General features: G+C 42.6%; 1 long non-coding RNA gene across 2 annotated transcripts in view; it reads right to left on the reverse strand.

The window, feature by feature from the left end:
- Positions 1-564: 564 nt before the first annotated feature.
- Positions 565-19,187, reverse strand: part of LOC143653269 (uncharacterized) — a 93,801-nt gene continuing 75,178 nt past the window's right edge. For both annotated transcript variants that reach the window (XR_013161209.1, XR_013161206.1), the window contains exon 3: positions 565-792. This is a non-coding gene — a long non-coding RNA (uncharacterized LOC143653269). The remainder of the gene's footprint in view (positions 793-19,187) is intronic.

The raw sequence follows: 19,187 nt of genomic DNA on the forward strand, positions 1-19,187 counted from the left end.
ACGTCAAACGTGGAAAGGACCCATTAGATCACCCAGCTCAGCATTCTGCCAACACCAGCATAAGGCTGCTTTCCTTTTCGACGGCTGAGGTTACATGTCTCCAGCAGGGAACTGATTGTGGTGCTTTTCTGATTTAATTTGCCATTTGAGGCCTTTGGGGAGAGGGGGGGCAAGCCCGGTCCCCTGGCCTCTTGGGGCTATGCACATTTTGGGTGCTGGAGAGAAGTTCACAGGTGACAGGGTGCTCTACATTCAGAAGGAAATACACCCAGTAGTGAAAAGATGGCAATAAATCCATGAGAAGTTAAAATTTCCCTTGAAGTGGAAATTTTACCATCACCCAAATCTGCCAAATTTTAGATCTGGGCTTTGGTAAAGAGGTTTTTAAAGTGAAATGATGTCTAAAAGTTGTTTGCTTTAAGGGATGTAATAAAGGGTAAAAAAATAAAAATAATCATCCCACCCCAAAAAAAGAGTAATTTCTTTCCTAGCAGACCTTCTCCCAGCTCCAGCAATTTTGCTGTTAACGGGCAGAGAAAAAGTAATCAGCGAGGTAATGTGCACTGAAGTCATTTAATTAGTGCCAGTAAATGAGAGCTGCCCAGGTGCTCGGGTGCAATTAGCTGAGCCCAAAACATCTCCCACGTTGATTGGCAATTAGGGCTGTGGATGGGGTATGAAAAGCCTGGGAGGAGACTTGGCCCCAGTTGAGGCCATCTCCACCCCCCATGTCCATCCCTTCTCCAGGTCAGGCAGGGCTGCAGCCCCAGAATCTTCAGGAAGGTATCTCACCTGAAGAGGAGACACAGGAACAAGTTACAGATGAATATAAAAAATTATGACCAAAGCATATCTTTCAAGCAATATGTTACCAGGAGCTCTGAAGCAGTAGGGGGAGGTTTAAAGCTTAACTATATGCTTTGGGTTAACTACTAAGACCCTTGCGTCTCGATTTCCTCATCTGGGAAATGGGGACAATAATAGAACCTCCCTGAGGTTTAAATGCATTAATTTGTGCAAAGTGCTTAAAAGAGTGGCTGGTACATGGTAACTCTTCATAAGTGTTGGCTATTCTTATAATACCATTTTTGTCATCATTATATATTCATCTCACTTTATTTTTACATCACCAATGATGCTTGCTCATGTCATTCAGGTCTGAGGGGTAGAGACAGTGAAGTAGAAGTTCTGGTAATAAAATGATGATAATGATAACAACAGCTTCTTCTTGGCACCTAACCATCTGCCTGGTTTTGTCAGGACTCAACAAATGACAGTCCATCGGCAAAATCCAGCCCACCACCAGTATTTGTAAATAAAGTTTTATTGGAACACAACCACGCTCATTCATTTGCATCACGTCTGTGCTGCTTTCTGTGAGTTGAGAGTTGAGGGCTCACACAAGAGAATACCTGGTCCACAAAGCCAAAAATGTTTACCAACCGGTTCTTCATGGAAAGGGTTTGTGGCATCCCTTCTCCTTTCCCTGCTCATGCCCATGTAATTTAGCCTGAATTAATTCTCACGGTAACCTGTAAGGTAGGTTTTGTTTCTTGTTTTCAGATAAAGACACCAGGGTTCAAAGAACATTCGAGAAATGCTGGGGGCTGACCCCATTTGACTCCAGGGGCTGCTCTCAGTCTGCTCCCGTGGCGTCCCCTGCAATGATGAGCAGGCTGCAGCTGTGCAGGGCCCTCTCTCCTCCGTGGAAAGAACAGTCCTCTGCGGTGCCAAGTCCTGCTGGCCAGGCATACTCTGAGTCAAACACTTTTTCCCTACTGTGCACCAGCAGGTTATTAATATTCCGTTCTCCGGCTGCTTTGCGTCAGGCATGATGATGGCTGAAAGAAGCGCAGTCTGTCCCCTGTCTAGGCTGGGGACAGTTTCAGAGCTGACATGGGTCAGACCCACTTACAAATGATGTGGTAATTACCCAGAGATCTGTCAAATTTCCAACGTGTTTGCAAAGTGGGGGATATTGCTATTACCTTATTGGGAAAAAACACCCCAGATTTTGAAGTCAGAGGATAAGAGGATCGTATAAATTCACCTTAGATGGATGCCCATTGAAGGAAGGGACATGCAGCAGTCACAGAAGCAGGGTGGAAAGGGACAAGAGTGCAGGGCTTGGAGGTCAGAACATTGGCTCAGCAGTTTGCTAGCAGAAGGAACTTGGGCAAACCAACGTCGCTCTCTTCAACTCCAAAGTAAGCCAGAGATTCTGAAGACTCCACGCTCTAAAATGATCTTCCATGCAAGGTAGGCCATTCCAGGCAAAGGAGCAACACAGTGAGCATGGAGCCTTTGCAGGTACGTCACGTGAGTTCTTATCCTTGCTCTGTGGTCTGGGGCAAGTGCATAACTACTCTGTGCCTCAGTCTCCTCACCTGCAAAATGGTGAGAATTGGGGTACTAAACCCTGCTATTTTAATCCTGCTTTGAATATTTGAACAGACAGTCCATGTAAAGCACTTAGCACAGTGTCTGGACTGTGGTAACTTCCCCCCATGTATCACACGTGCACCGTCATTATTTTTATCATCGTAAGCAGCATTTCCCCACCTGGGATAACCTCTGAGAAATCATTTTATACTAAAGCCAATTGTAAGTCTGTGTGGTCAGAATCAAGGGCAGCGAAAGCCCCGAGCCTGGAACAGATTCTTTCTGCACTTTCTGGTCTCAACCTGCGTGGTCTGATTTGAGTTCTCTTGGCTAAAAACTCTGGGGCCCCTGGGAAGGACTGAGGGCTGGGGGGAGAGACGGAGGTTGTTCTTCCCTCCTGTCCTTGTCCCTGACTTCATTTCTACCACAAGCTCTGTGGGCTTCTGGCCAGTCCCCATCACTCAGCAGCCACTCGGGAGGCAGTTTGCGTCTTCAAAGGCATCTGGAGTTAAAAACACTAAGTGTGGCCACCTCATTTTGATTCAGCTCCACTACCCCCACCTTTGTTCTTTTAACAGAGGTTAACTGAGCACCTACTATGTCCTACAGTCTGAACTAGTGAACAGAGAGAGCACGCCTCTTTCTGCATGGGGATCATGTTCTATCAGGGAAGGGAAGGATATTTGCAAAAAAAAAAAAAAAAAAAGATAAATATGAACTATGTTATGTGTCAATAAATTATGTAAAGAAAAATTAAACAGATAAGAGAGCTAGTGGTGAGGTACCTCTTTATTTAAGGTGTTTTGGGAAGATCTCTCCCATCAGGTGTTTTTCCAGCAGAGCCCTGAAGGAAATGAAGTTGCAAGCCCAAAAATACTTTGGGGAGAAGAGTTCTAGGCAAAGCACAAACAAAGGCCCTGAGGTGGGAGCATGCTGGGGGAGGGGGTAGGAGAAACATCAATGAGGCCAGTGTGGGGCTACAGAGGGGGTGAGTGGGGAGTGTGGCAGGGGATGAGGTGAGAGCTGCTGGGGAGTCAGATGGGACTCTGAAGCAATGATGAGACCCTGGACATTTGCTTTGAGGGAGAGAGGAAGCCTCAGGAAACTCCAGTGATTGAAGACAAAGATCCTGAAATCCAACTCGAGTTCAAAACCCAGTTCTGCCAAATACTACTGTGCTACCTTGTATATTTCACATCTCTGTGCTTCAATTTTCTTTTCTTTTTTTTCCAGCTAAATGTACCTTTATTTTCCATGGTGCAATCCAGTATACATGGAAAAAGACTCTGTATCACACTCATAATCATATCCTCTTATTTCCATTTGGTATGTCATTGAAAGCCTTTATGCCTCAATTTTCTAATCTATAAGAGGGGGAGGGCAATACAGTCAGCTCTGTTCTAATCTGGTTTTGAAAAAAAATTTCTTTTTCTCTAATGTGATTGATGGTGTGTTAGGGGAAAACTTGAGTGTAATGCAAATTTTGTATTTATTTATATAAGATTTCATTCACAAAATTCACAAAGTGGGCTCTGAAAACTGCATCTGGCCAAAGAGAGCCATGTAGAGTCCACAAAACACACATATCACCAACTCCCTCAGCTCACAGCATTGTATGAGCCACAGCCATCCTTATCTGGTGTTTTCCATTTGTTAACTCTCCTTCCACCATGTCATAGTAACTGAAGACGTAACCTTCCAATACCCTCTTCCACAAGCACACTTTGTGTTTTTTTTAAGGTAAAGTGCCATATTTATTGTAGCATTTATGTATTTCTTAACCATTCAACATGTAAAATGATGCTACCATTTTTTTGAAGGTGTAAAACAATTTTTATTCACAGAAAGCATGACCATATCTGTAGAAAGTCCTGTGCAATCTACAGAAAAACTACTAGAGTTGATACATGAGTTTAGAAAAGTTACAGAATATAAGAGCAACACATAAATAAAATATATTATGTTAATACATCCTAGCAACAGACAGTTGGAAATTGAATTTTTTTTTTTAATTTTTTAATTTTTTTTAAAAACATAACAACAAACAGACGCACATTTTTAACATATGATCATTCCGTTCTACATATATAATCAGTAATTCACAATATCATCATATAGTTGCATATTCATCATCAAGATCATTTCTTAGAACATTTGCATCAATTCAGAAAAAGAAATAAAAAGACAACAGACAAAAATTCATACATACTCTACCCCATACCCCTCCCTTCCATTGATCACTAGCATTTCAATCTACTAAATTTATTTTAACATTTGTTCCCCCTATTATTTATTTTTATGCCATATGTTTTACTCATCTGTTGATAAGGTAGATAAAAGGAGTATTAGACACAAAGTTTTCACAATCACGCAGTCACATTGTGAAAGCTATATCATTATACAATCATCTTCAAGAAACATGGCTACTGGACCACAGCTCTACATTTTCAGGCAGTTCCCTCCAGCCTCTCCACTACATCTTGAACAACAAGGTGATATCTACTTAATGCATAAGAATAACCTCCAATGCAAATGTACTAAGAAATGATGAATATGCAACTATGTGATGTTATTAAGAATTACTGATTGTACACGTAGATTGGAATGATTTCTAATTGTTTTGTTAATTCTTTTTTTAATTAATAAAAAAAAAAAAGTCAAAAAAAAAAAAAAAAAGTATTGGCAAAGTCCCCTGAGGGATGGTAGAAAGAATATGGAACTATTAAACCTAAAGGAATCCCCTGATACTGTGTCAAATTTTAAGGACACCCAAATCAATAGGTCATGCCCTTGATCCTGAGGCTTACCCATGTGAAGCTTATGTAGGTAGCGAAGAAACTGAGACTACCTATAGGCATGCCTAAGAGTTACTTCTGGAGGACCTCTTTTGTTGCTCAGATGTGGCCTCACTCTCTCTAAACCCAACTCTGCAAGTGAAATCATTGCCCTTCCCGCTTACATAGGACGTGACATCCAGGGGTGAAAGTCTCTCTGGAGATGTGGGATATGACTCCCAGGGATGAATCCTGCCCTGACACTGTGGGATCAATAGTTCCATCCTGACCAAAAGAGGGAAAAGAAGTGTAACTAAGAAAATATCAGTAGCAGAGAGAATTCAAATAGAGTCGAGAGTCTACTCTGGAGGCTGCTCTTACACAAGCTTCAAGCAGACCCTGCTACCTATCATAACCTGCCAACCCTCAACCTGGACCTTTCCAGCCAATCCCAAAGAACACCTAGGGCAATATATAAGATTCCACAAGGGTTCCATGCACTAGAGTAACTTTCCAGAAACCTACAACCTCCAGATGGGTTCCTGGTCTAGATAAGTCCTGAAACCTAGAGGGCCCAGCCTCTCTAGAACATCAGGTAGTTTCATCTCCCTACCCTGTATTAGTGACAGATCCTTTCAATATGTAAAATTTAGAATGGCCATAGCCCAAACACCCCTAAAGAGAGGGATAGAAAGAGCAAAGGTGATGGTGGAGTTATACAGTGACGATAGGACTTAACAAATGAATGTGAATGCTGAATCATTAAATTGATATCTCTTTTAGTCTCCAGTATCTTAGAACAGCTAGAAGTAAAAACCTAAAATTGTGGAATTGTAACCCATGTCAAACTCTCAAATATGTTCTATAATTAATAGTGGTGTAGTGCTTTGAAATTTACTGCTTTTATGTACATATATTATTTTTCACAAAAAAAGAAAGAAAAAAGTCGATTATGATGATAAAAAAGTGTTTAAGCCCTCTAGCCTCCTATATTCTGGAGCAGTTAGAAGGAAAAACATATGAGAGCATCATATGGTAGCCCATGACAAATTCTTGGATCTGTCGTGTAACTACTTGTTGAAGAATGCTTTGAAAACTATTGCTTTTTATCTCTTTGTTTTGTATGCATGTTATACTGTAAAATAAAAAAGTTAAAGAAAAAGAAAAAAAAAAAAAAAAAAAAGAATAACCTCCAGGATAACCTCTCGACTCTGTTTGGAATCTCTCAGCCATTGAGGTGCTACCATTTTGATTAGATTTCTGTCTTTTTTATTTTAATGCAACACTGACAAAGTTTTTGAATGCTGTGCTATCCTAACCCCATTTTCCCTTAAGCCCTGTAGTTTATTATTTATTATTATATGATTTTTAGGAATGTATATGTTGCATTATAGCAGAGCTGAATGTAGTACCATCTCATAATGCTATTTGGAGTATTAAAGCAGTTAGCATATGTAAAGCAATTGCACATCTAGCTAACACATTGTAAGTGCTATACATATTAGTCATTCTATTGTTGTTATTATTTTTTAAGTGGCATACCCTTTAGAAGAGCCATTCCACAGTTGTGCTGAGAATAGGCTGTCAGGGTGTAAGGGTGGAAACCTAGAGACCACTTTGGAGGCTGATGCAAAACTCTAGATGAATGCGGATGGCTGCTTGGACTGGGCTGATAACAGTGAAGGTGGTGAGATGTGGTAGGATTCTATTGTGAAGATTTATCCAACCACATTTGCTGATGGGTTGGGTGTGGGATTTGAGAGAAAGGAGGATTCCAGCGATTTTGGCTTGAAAGATAGTTTCATCCACTGGGATGGGAAAGATTGGAGAAAGAGCAGGTTTCAGGGAGGACCACGTATACTATTGTGGACTCATGAGATGCATGCTCAAGGAGTGGTGTCAAGTGGGCAGTCATTTTCTCCACTTCCTCTTTCACAGCCCCTTGGTGAAGAGAGCTGCTGCCTTGGGCTCCCCAATGCCCTGGATTTCTTTCTCCCATCAGCTTCTGGCAATTGCATTCTTTGCAGTTTGCACATGATAAGCTCCATGCTTTATCTCCAGAGCACATAGTAAGTGCTTAATAAATATTTCCTAAAATAAATGAAGGAGGGAGAAAATGCAGAGGCATCACTTCTCTTAACAGAGCATGCGCACTGTCCAAGAATGGCTGAATTTTATCAATGGGCTGTTGCCACCAACCAATCAAGCTGCAGGACCAGGGGTATTGAATGAATCTGACTAGATCCTGTGTGAATTCCTCTTTCCTGTAGGACGTTTGGCATCCTGGACCCTAGACATGTTTGTAATGCCTGATTCACAACCTAGTCCCTGTGAGGACCAAACACTCCTGGTCAAGAACGGCCATTCCAGTACCTTCCCGCTGCAGCCACTGCCATGTCCACTGACCGTGCCTCCACATCCGGAAAGAGACACAATTCCTGCCTAGCAAAGCCTGGGGCTTTTAGTCTGGTTTTTACAAAGCTGGAGTCAAATTGCTTCTGATAGGGTGGGCCACCATCCCAGTTTCCCCAAATGTGCTTGTGTTAGCATTCCTAGGGACCCCTCAGTCCCCAGGAAACTGGGGTGGTTGGTCACACTGGGAACCAACTCACACCTCACAGGGAGCATACACTTTTAGATCAGATCTCAAAAGCTGATCTACAATCTTAATATGGCAGAGAAACTCTCAGCAGATGCTTTTCGCCATAGATTAGGACATCAGGGCCCAGAGAGGCGTGTAACTTTTCCCAGGTCACCCAGCTAAGGCTTTTCTATGACAGCCATTTCCTACTGGTAACATCAACATCCAGAGTAAAATAAGAAGTCAATATCCTTTACAATACCCTTCAGTCTCCTTAAAGAATTAATTCTCTGTTGACTCACCCCTGGCTAGCTTCTGGCTGATTTTAGGAGTCAATAGAGCATGCAAAGGGCAGGAATAGCACAATGAGATGATAACGGGGAGCCTGTGCTCTTCACCCTGTGACTTATTGAATCAACCGCAAAACTATCCATGGGTATGACGAGATGATTCTGGAAAAATATGACATAAGCAGATTCTCAAAAGTTCAGGGGCTTTGGTTTCTCTTGAAGAAAAAATGACTGGTCCTGCACACCGCCTGCTAAACTGCACATGAAGATATTTAACAAAGCAGGGGAGAATTAGCAATTACATCTGATTTCATTTTAATTAAAATGAATTAGGGATCAAGGGATGCAGACCTATCCTGAGGCTGCCTGCATATCTGCTATCATGTTCCTTCAATTTAGTTATTAAAATGCAGCCTGGAGCCCTGGAGGCCTGGAGGCAGCCACGTGAAAAGCCCTTGGAGGCTCTCTCACAGTTGGCAGCACTCAGCAGAACAAGCAAAGCCTTTCATCAGGGCTGCGGGCGCCCAGGGAGTGGAGCGGGGGTGGGGGTGGGGGGTGGGATGCCTGCGGATTCCAAGCAGGGCTGCAGAGCGCAGCCGCTCAGGTGGAAACTGGGAGCTGGCCTGTCCCTCCTCGGCTCCCGCCCAAGGTCACAGATGAATAGAGCCCGATTGAGGAGTGGAATGAGCATCACAAGCCGCTCAATGGTGCGGGGACAAGGGTGTCCTATTCACAGATAAGGCCCGAGTCGGGCAGGCTGCGGGGGTTCCCGGGCAAAGACAGCACAGCATTGTGGAGGCCGCCGCCCCTCTGGAGGAGAACGGGGTTCACGTGGGTGCTGATGAGAAGGCTGTCTCAACCTCCTTCCGGGAGGGTTAAGGTCCAAGTGAAAAAAAAGGACAGCTTTAAAAGACACTCACACCCTCCTTTTCTGGTCCCAAATCATTTTTCATTCTGCACAACCACAAAATACAAGGCACCATTATGGAGGGCCCCCGAGGCAGACCACATGCTGCAGGTAGTAGGTGCTCAGTTAACAGTAGCTATCCTTATCATTATGGCCAGACTGCGATGGTAGCAGCAGCCAGCAGCAAATGCACATCTGCAGTACAGTCCCGGAGGGGTTAAGCCAGCTAAAAACTCAGCACAGGTGAATCTCAAGTCTTTACAGTGCCCACAACGCCTCCCAGACCCCTGGGGGAGGGAGCCAGCTCTGGCAGCTCTGCCGCAAGCCAGCCTGCTGTGGGATTCCAGCGGGCGGCGGAACTTCCCTTGAACGGACTATGTGCAATAAGGGAATTAGAATCAATCACTTAAATTTCTATCAGCTCAACATTTCTTTGGCTTATGGGTTATGTACTAATTAGTTACTTAAAAGTCAACACTATGCATTTTCAGCTTTGGATAAATATATACTGTATGTACCTAAAATAAAAGGCAACAGTAATATAAGACAGTTTTCCATCTTCTTGATGAGAATATGAATGAATAGATAACGTATACATTAATATCTTTTATAATGTAGTTACAAATACATGGCTACATAATGTGTATTGAATAAATAAACTTGACTCTTAACAGAGGTAGATGATATATTCAAATGGATACCTTAAATATTTAATTTTTCAATTGAGTTGTATATATGCATTAAAAATCTCATATGTAGCAATTGATTATTTTCATGAAAAGATTTGACTCAAATTCTTTGTGTACATCTTTGCCATCAGGGCCTTTGTCATCACTAGAAGCAGTTTCTGAGTCACAGGCACACTTTGGAGCAGTAACTTTGCTTTTGAGTTTGTTCAAAGTACAGCCCTCCTTGAATTCAAGGTTATTAAGATGGTCTGAAAAGCCCCAGATAAGGTCCTGTGTGCCCTTGTCCCTCACCATTCCCCCCTGCCCTGGCTCACTCTGGCCCAGCCATAATGGTCTGTCTGGAATCCCTCTGTCACTCTGAGCACACTTCCTACCTCAGGGCCTTTGCACTTGTTCCCTCTTCTGGGAACACATTCCCCCCAGATAAAAGTGCATGGCTCATGTGCTCACATCATTCAGGCCTCTGCTCAAATGTCTTCTCATCAAAGAGAAGGACGCTGGTTTGCAAACTACCTACTGTTTGACTGCTAAGCCAATGCCACATACTGGGTATAAAATCACCCCAATTCCAGTACCAAGTTCTTAGTTAAAGTAAGCAGTGCTAGAGGCTGCAACAGAAGGCTCAGCCAACTAACATGATAAGAAATTTATTTCTCATTTATGTAAAATACAGCGAGACTTGGGAAACTCTCCTGGTCATCTCTTGTCCTGTTGGTGACAGTATCTGTGCTGCTCCATGTTGGATTTGCAGCATCCAAGAGAGGGCAGGAGGATTGTATACGGTGACTTTAAGGACCAGTCCTGAAAGTGGCTTCAAGCACTTCACCCACATTTCACTTCCGGAAGCTCTCTGACAGGAAGGATGTGAAGCGTAGGCTTCCACCGGGCTGGAGGGGGGGAACCGGGGCAAATGCAGACCAGAGGAACCCTTCCCACCACAGTTACACCTGGATTGAGATCCTACCTCTGGCCCTACGAGCTGGCAGCTCTTTGGATCTGTCTCTTTATCGCTAACTTGGAACTAATGACGTCTGCCCGTAAGGCTGGCAGAGTGCCGTATACTCAGCGAGTGATCAATAAATAATTGCTCTTTAATAAATTGTATTAATTGGGAAAATCACGTGGGTCTAAATGCTTGGGTTAAATACCTATAATTGTCAAAATATTAAGCAAAATATCCTTGAAACAATAGAATAAAATGATGGAATGACAATATTGAACATAAGCAATCCATCAACAATTGCATGTCAGGGGAGTTTACTTCTTTTCCAGTTTGTTTACATATATGGCCCTTCACCTTCTCTTCCCCTACAAATTACTCCTCCTCTCACTGTGGGGTTGGGAGAAAAAATGAATAATTTGCAAACTACTCTAATTCTAATGACAGGGTTTACTATTAGCAGATGACACAAATTAGACAATACAGTATGGGGGAAATCTCTTTAATAGTCCAAAAAGTTTTGGCATATATAATTAAGAATTGATGAACCACCTATAAAAATTTCCATAGGAATTAACCATGCCAAATAAACGCATAGGTAAAACTTAGGGGTGTGGGGCTCCTTGATTAATTACAAAGAAACTTTTTTTTACCCCAAAAGGTGGCTGAGGACAGGAGATAGAAAACCAAGAGGCCAAAAAAACACGAGGAACACCCCTGAGGGTGATTTCACAAGTGTTTGAGGAATGTTCCAGAAGGCAGTGGTTGGCAGCTTCTAATAACACAGACAACTCTGTCAGGATGAGGACTGAAAAGAGAATTTGGCAAATAGAAGGCAATGCAGACCTTACCCAGAGCCCTCTCAATGAAATGATGAGGACAAAAGCATGTCACAGCATAGGAAAAGTGAAAAGAAACGAGGTTGGGGAGATAGCATGTGGAGTCTACCTTTTGGAGAATTTTGTGCTAAAGGGAATGAGAAAGTAAAAACTACCCCTTGATACAGTGGTAGGGCCAAGGGATGTTTTTTCATTTTGGTTTGTCATGGTTGTAATTTGATTGTTTTAGGAGAGAGGGGAATGAGCTTCATAGAGAGACTGAGTAGAAGGAGCAGGTCAAAGGGTAACAAATGATTTTACAAAAAAAGAGAGGCTATAACAAGGTCCTGGGGTCACCTAGGAAGATTGAGTCAAGTGACTCAAAGAGAAGGGGCTGACCCAGCGTGGAGGAAGGGAAGGAAGAGTAGGAGGAGGACATATGGGTAAATTTGGAGTTGGTGGGAAGATGTTAATGGGGCTCACAGTTGGTCTTCTCATTTCTCTGATCTCAAGATCATTCTTCTAAGCATGAAGGAGGGGGCAAGAGGAGTGTGTGATAAAGGCTAAAACAAACCCTTCACAAGTAACAAAGGGATCAAGGATGGTGTATTTATTTTCTATTGTTGTGTAACAAATCACCATAAACTTCATGGTTTAAAACAAGGTACACTGATTCCCTAACAGTTTCTATGGGTCAGGAGTCTGGGCACATCTGAACTCTGTCCTCTGCTCAGGGTCTCACGAGGCTGCAGTCAGGGTTGCAGCTGGGCTGTGTTCTCAACCGGAAGCTTGGCTGGGCTACGATCTGCTTCCAAGTGCATTCAAGTTGTTGGTGGGATTTATTTCCTTGTGGTTGCAGGATTGCGGTCCCTGCTTTTAGTTGGGTGCCAGCTGGAGGCTCCCTCAGATCTTGGAGGCAGCCTGCAGTTCCTTGCCATGTGGACTTCTTCAACATGGTCTCTTACTTCAAGCTGCCATGGAGAGTCTACTCCTACTATGACAGAGTCTTACATTACATAATCTAATCGTGGGAGTGACACACGTCTTTGCCATCATCTTTGCCACATTCTATCAGTTAGAAGTAAATCCTGGCCACAAGAGGGATTATATAAAGGCATGAACACCAGGAGGCAGGATACTTGGGGTCACCTTAGGATCTCTCCACCACAGATGGGACAAAGACACAGAGGAGTAGTGAGACCCAGCTGAATCCAGAATCCAATTAGCCAGAAATTTCTCCAACAATATTAGAGAGAGCTTCACGTAGGAAGAACGGGGGAAGCAGCAGATTTGACTCATTGAGGCTGGAGATTGGTGTTTGCATAGCAGGGATGGGGGTGGGGGACTAAGGATGCTGCACAGAAGTGACTGACCATGCAGTCCTGGGCAGGAAGGGAAGGAGGAGAAATGGGAGAAAGGTGCTGCTGTGCAGGCAGATTAGGGAAAGATGCATGGAGTGCAGGATTTGAAGAGGTCAAAGGGCAGCTTTATTGGAAGCCAGGGACAAGGTGGAGGCCATAAGAGCTTGTGAGCAGAGAGCAAGGTGTCCAAAGTTAAGGATGCAGAAATAGGGATTACCAGGACCAGCCCATGCCCTTAAGACTAAAGTCAGAAGCCAGGAAGTGAGAACCTCCAGCATCAGAGGGGTCATCCTCATGGACACTAAAAATAATCAGGCAAGACCGTACATCACAAGAATCTGGGCAATTGTGCACCCAGGGTGAACATGTACATCTCTGGCACCAGCTGGGCGCCTTGGAGCTGGGGTGACTTTTATAAACCTCCGTGAAATTGAATCAGAGAATGAGTAGGGTGACTTCAGCCCAGGGTCAATAAATGGCTCCACTAGTCACTTTTTAACAAGTCAAATATCATGATGTCATCTATGGCTTCTCTCTTATAGCCCAAATAGACAGTTTCTCTTCTAAAGAAAAATTACACCATTCCCCTCAATCTATGCCACGATCGTCCCTCTTCTGATGACTATAATGTGTTTTAACTTGCCTCCTTACTTCCAGAGTTTCCCTCTTTAGTCCATTCTCAATTCAGTAGCCAAATGATCCCTGCAGAGCAAAAGTCAGACCATATTGCATATCTGTTCAAAACTCTCCTGTTCAAAACTTGCCTCCTTACCCAGAGAAGGCACTAAGCTTCTTATCATGGGCCAGGAGACCTAACTGGCTGGCCCCCTGGACTTCTCCTGCCACCTTTCCAGCCATGCTCCCCATCCTCGAATGTAGCAAGCATGTACCCACTGGGGATCTTTGCACTTACTGCAGTACCTGAACACACTACCTAGGACAGTCATCTCATTCACTTCCTCACCGCACTCTTCTTAATTTCTTAGAAAGCTTCCTTGACCACCCTTCGAAAACAGCAGCCCCTTCACCTGCTAAAACCCTTACTTGGTTTTATTTGTCTTCAGCACTCTCCTCACTACTGACATTTTATCATGTCGTGTCTGTCTCCTTCATTCCAGTGTAATCCCCAGACGGGCAAGAGCCACACCTGTGGGTGAGTCACCACTGCACATCCTCCCTCCCCAGAAAGTCTCTGACTCACAGTGGCGTCTCAACAAGTATCTGTGGGTGGCTTACTGAATGAATGGAAAGAAGGAAGCTTTAGCGATTACTTAGCCCGGTCCTCATTTTACAGAGAAAATAAAATGTCTAGGGCTGTTTAGGTATCCAGAGGCATCATCAAGTGTAAACTTAGAACAAATCCTCCTGACATTGGTGCCTCCAGAGTCAGTCTGGGCTGAAGGACATTTACTTTCTTTTCTTACTCTTTGTTTGTTTAGAGATCTTGCCATGCAAAATAAAGTAAATAAATAAACAAATAAAAAATTGGAAGTTAGGGATGGTAATATTTACTTTCTGAAAGAGAAAAACCTTTTGTCACTTAGACCTTAGAAGAGTTGGAATTTATGTGGGTTTCCTTGGATCAGGCTTTCAAGGAACTGAGTAGTGCCTCCGTGTGCCAAAGGTATTACATCTATCGTCTAAATAGCTCAACAGCCGTGGGGCCAAGTTGGGGGATACCAAGAAAAGAGCAGTCCTACCCTGACCTTGAGTTTCAAATCTTGATCTTCATTGAGTGAGACAAGCCTGTGGTCTTTACAACCATATGAAACAAACGCACCACGGCTCCGCCTTTGAGCCCAGTTCAGCTGTCTTCATGGTTGAAAACAATGCCCCGTTGTTGGTTCCAGAGCTGCAAGTGAAGGAGTGGGGCTGAATCAGCAAACTTTGCTCCGCGTGTACACACTGACACGGGGAGATAGCAAACAGATCCCCGGAACAATGAGCTGGAGGCACGTGGTTCTGGAAGTCTGTGAATGTTTAATTCTGACTTACTCTCTTGGTAATGAAAGTTAGGCGGTGCGATGCCAAGAGCACACAAAGCATTTACTGTCAGTGCATTTTTACTGCAATTGTTTAGGTCCTCTTTTAATCAAGCCATAATTGCTGTTGGGAGATTAACACATGGGCACCTCTTTAAAATCTTACAAGCTTTAATTGTACTCACAATCTCAAAAGAGCACCACGTGGTGCTGAAACAGAACTTCGAAATGGAAGCTTTTAGTCCCCCAATGAGGTTTCTCTGTTGCTACATTAAACTATGAATTCAATAAGGAGGTTTTAAATTGAAAGGCAGAAGCCACAGAATGTGATCTCAGCCTGCCCCTGAATTGCTTCAATCTCTATCTTCCCAACACCTTGCCAGGCAAGTGGTTAGTCTCTGCGGGCACCACAGATGGTGAACTTACTACTTACTAAGAAGCCCTCTAATGAATTGAACTTTGCCTCCCCATAAATTCCATCCAAAATCTAATATCTTTCTTTTGGGCCTATACCTTCTAAGATTAACTTTTCTTCCACCTGATAGGCTTTCAGACGCTCGAAATCAAACTCTCTGGAGAGGGTCTTCAGGCACAGATACCATGTTGAAAATGGGACATATTAGATCAGGTTCCCAGAAAAGTCCCTGAGATGAAGACAAGTGATATATTAAGATCTCAGAAGAGTCAAACAAGGGAGTTCAGGAAGCAGGACAAAGGAGGAGCAAGTCAAGCAAGGGTAAAACTTTGTGCAATGTCCCACAGAATCCTGGAGCTGAGGAGAGTTTTGGAGCTGCCCCAACTTAAGTTAGGATGGCTGGGCTTTCATACTCCTACACTGATGGCCAAGGGCCACCCTGGGTGGGGAAGGGTCAGCTGTAAACTCCCAGACATTGCAACTCTGTACATGCCAGCACAGTGCTCCAGTAGCTCAAAGATGGTCTTCCAAAGGAAAGCTGCAGGGGCCCACTATTGGAGGTAAAAACATCTGAGGTCTGGACAGGTATGCTCAAAAAATAGTCAAAAGAGATCACAGAGGGCTCTTTGGAGGGGGGACATTATTGACTACAAAATAATAAGGGTGAGTTTACATAGTGGACCCTGAGAACTCCAGCTGCTTTCCCTCACTGGACAGTGGCTGCAATGCTTGCACTTTCCAGGTAGAAGATGGAAGGGCACATCTCTGGAAAACTGACCAGCCCAAGAGAAAAATCCAGAAGTGAAGCAGCTGGATCAACCTACAGAGAGTCCACAAATACACAACACACACACACACACACACACACACACACACAAACACACCCTGGTGCCCCCTCTTAAATATAAAGGCAAGTAGCACCATTTATTTTTAAAAAGCCTGTTAATCAGAGTCCGAAGCAAACAAAATTAAAAACCAGCTTGTGGGGTATGGTAGATTGAAGCTGTATGTACCCAGAAAATATTATGTTCTTTTAATCCATTCTTGTGGGTGTAGACCTATTTTGGGTAGGACCTTTTGATTAGGTTATTTCAATTGATATGTGACCCATCTCACTCAAGGTGGATCTTAATTCTCTTACTGTAGGCCTTTATAAAAGACTAAAACATAAAGGGATGAAATTAAGAGAAGAGGGTTGCTGGTAGCCATTCTTTGGGGAGAAGGTATCATCCTGTTGATACGTTAATTTGGACATCGTCCACAGTCTCAGAACTATAAACTCGTAAGTGAAAAAAACCCCATTGTAAAAGCCAACCCATTTCTGATATACTGCATTTCATCAGCTTTGCCAAAGCAAAACATGTGGGAATCAAAGCAATGTCAAAAAGAAAAAACAATAACACAAAACACAATAATTTCTATCCTCGGAAAGACAAAAGAAATTATTTTCCCCGTGAAATATGAAGCAGAAGTTTAAAAAAATTAGTCATAAAAGAAGAACAATAAAAAAAATCTCAAAAATTAAAAACCAGGGAGCAGTAATGAAAGACTTAATTTAAAAATGTGGAAGATAAAGTTGAGGAAATCTGAGATGGAGAAGAAGAAAAGACCAGAGAGATTGGAAATAATGAGGAAAGAAAATCAGAGCCTAAGTCTAGAGGACGTCCAACATCTTGGGAATTTAACTTAGCCATAAAAAGGAGTGACATTCTGATCTATGGTTCACCATGCGTGAGCCTCAAATACATGAGGCTGAGTGAAAGGAGCCAGCACAAAAGGCACATATTCTATGATTCTTTGTCTATGAAATGTCTAGAATAGGCAAATTCATTGCAACAGAAACAGATGAGAAGTTCCAGGAGCTCTAGGGAAGTGGAAATATAGAGTGAGTGCTTAAGAGGTACTGATTTCTTTTGGGAGTGATGAAAGATTCTGGAACTATAGTGGTGATGGGTACACAACACTGTGGCTGCACTAAATGTCACTGAATTGTTCATTTTAAGATGATTAAAACGGCAAATGTATTTTTTACCACTCTCCTAAAAAAAAAACTTGCCCAATAATGCTATCCCTGGGGATATCCAGATGATATGACCAAAACCTACAAGGGAAATTTGAAAAGAGAAAAGAGCGAACATAAAGACGGAATATTTGTAGAACTGGTATCCAAAAAATTGTACTTCCGACTTTGAACCTGGATTCACTTCACCATCAATTGTGCCTGATTTCCAAATGCAAATCAGAATCCTCCCGGGAAGGGTTCAGACCTTCTTTAATTCTGGGGAGAAACAAGTACCTGGGAAGTCTTTACACAAACAGACAGCATCAGCTTGTAATGGCAGAGTCACCACTTTCAAGTCTCCCTGAAGTTCCCATGACCGCCATATATGAACAGAGCATTTTGTTCTCTTGGCTACTACTTTAGAAATATTTCCTTAATTTTAAAATTAATGCAAACTTCAGTAGCAAGACAAGGAAAATCATACCTGAAGAAGTAATGGTCCGTTGAAACAAATGCCGTCTCCTTTCACTGGCATTTTACATTATTGCATTGTAAAGATAATTGGCAGTGATTCATTCAACCAAGAAGGAAATAGTTCAAAGTTAAAATGCTTTCAGTTCAGTTCCCGGCATTGGCAGCATGTGTGCGTGTGTGTGTGCGCACAGGCCGCATGTATTTAAAACTGCATAGCAACAGATGTGCCCATATTGAATATTTCAATAACAGCTAGCTGCTTTATAGTTTTAAGATTGAGACAACAATCTTGAGATAAATATTGTTAAATAATTTGTTTCATAGAAGAAGATGGAAGATTACAGAACTTGTGAAGGACAATCAATAAATGAGTGAGCTGGGGGTTTGAACCCAGGTCTCTCTGACCCTCAGATTTGTCTTCTTCCTCTCTATCATGTTGCCTTTGAAACTGTGGCTCAACCTCTTTTAGGTGGCAGGGTTTCAAAAACAGTGATCTTAGCAGAAGATCACTTTACAAGACATGCAGACATTGCATGTGTGTCATGGAGAACGCTACCATGGGCTCCCACTTCCACCAAATAACAAAACATCTGAGAACCAGGAGCTACTCTCAGAGCTCCTCCTTACATTTGCTGCTATGATTTCTCCATTTTGATGTCCCCCAGTATTCCCTGACTAATAGGAGCTTAAAAACTTTGGGGAAGAAAGATCTATAATTAATAATAATAATTAAAAAAACAATATCCAGTAACTTTTGTGAGAAAGGTGGCCATACCATACATCTCAGGGACCAACCACTCCCATCCATTTCAGGGCTTGTCTGTGCCAAGGGATCAGGGTACCAGATGGTGGCTACTCTGGGAACGATGCACAGAGTGACCTGGCAGGACAGTGCTCAGTAGCATCAACCAGCAATGTTGATACACCTCTATTTCTAAAGAAAATAATTTGATAATGAATCAGGGGCATGTGGATGCTATTACTTAGTCGAATTTCTGGTGATGAAGTACCCCAAGTGCAGGGTCAGCAAACATTCTGTTAAGGTCCAGACGGTAATAATAAATAAAACTAGTAAAAGTCTTCAGACTTTGTGGGCCATATAGTCTCGTCACAACTACTTATCTGCCATTGAAGCAAAAAGCAGCTATAGCATTATATAAATAAGTGAATAAGGCTGTTTTCATTTATGGATGCTGAAATTGAAATTTCATATACTTTTCATATGTCATGAACTGTACTTCTTTTGATTTTCCCCCCCAACCATTTAAAAATGTAAAAATAAGTCTTTATTCATGGTCTATACAAAAGTAGGTGGCAGGCTAGATTTGGCCTATGGGTCATAGTTTGCTACACCTGCCCTAGATTCCTGCATGTTCATTCCAGGTATTTTCTTTGTTTGTTCTGAAGGATGACATGGTCTCAAATACTGAAAACCACTTTTGAGCATTTATACTTTTGGGAAACAGTATTCTTCTTTCATGTTATCACAAGGGTAAGAGAAACCCTATTCTGCAGAGAACAAGAGCAGAAGTCTCTCGGGAGAAACAATTGTCAGGGAGAAAATACAAATCA

Source organism: Tamandua tetradactyla, chromosome 13, assembly GCF_023851605.1.
Source record: "Tamandua tetradactyla isolate mTamTet1 chromosome 13, mTamTet1.pri, whole genome shotgun sequence".
NCBI lineage: Eukaryota > Metazoa > Chordata > Mammalia > Pilosa > Myrmecophagidae > Tamandua > Tamandua tetradactyla.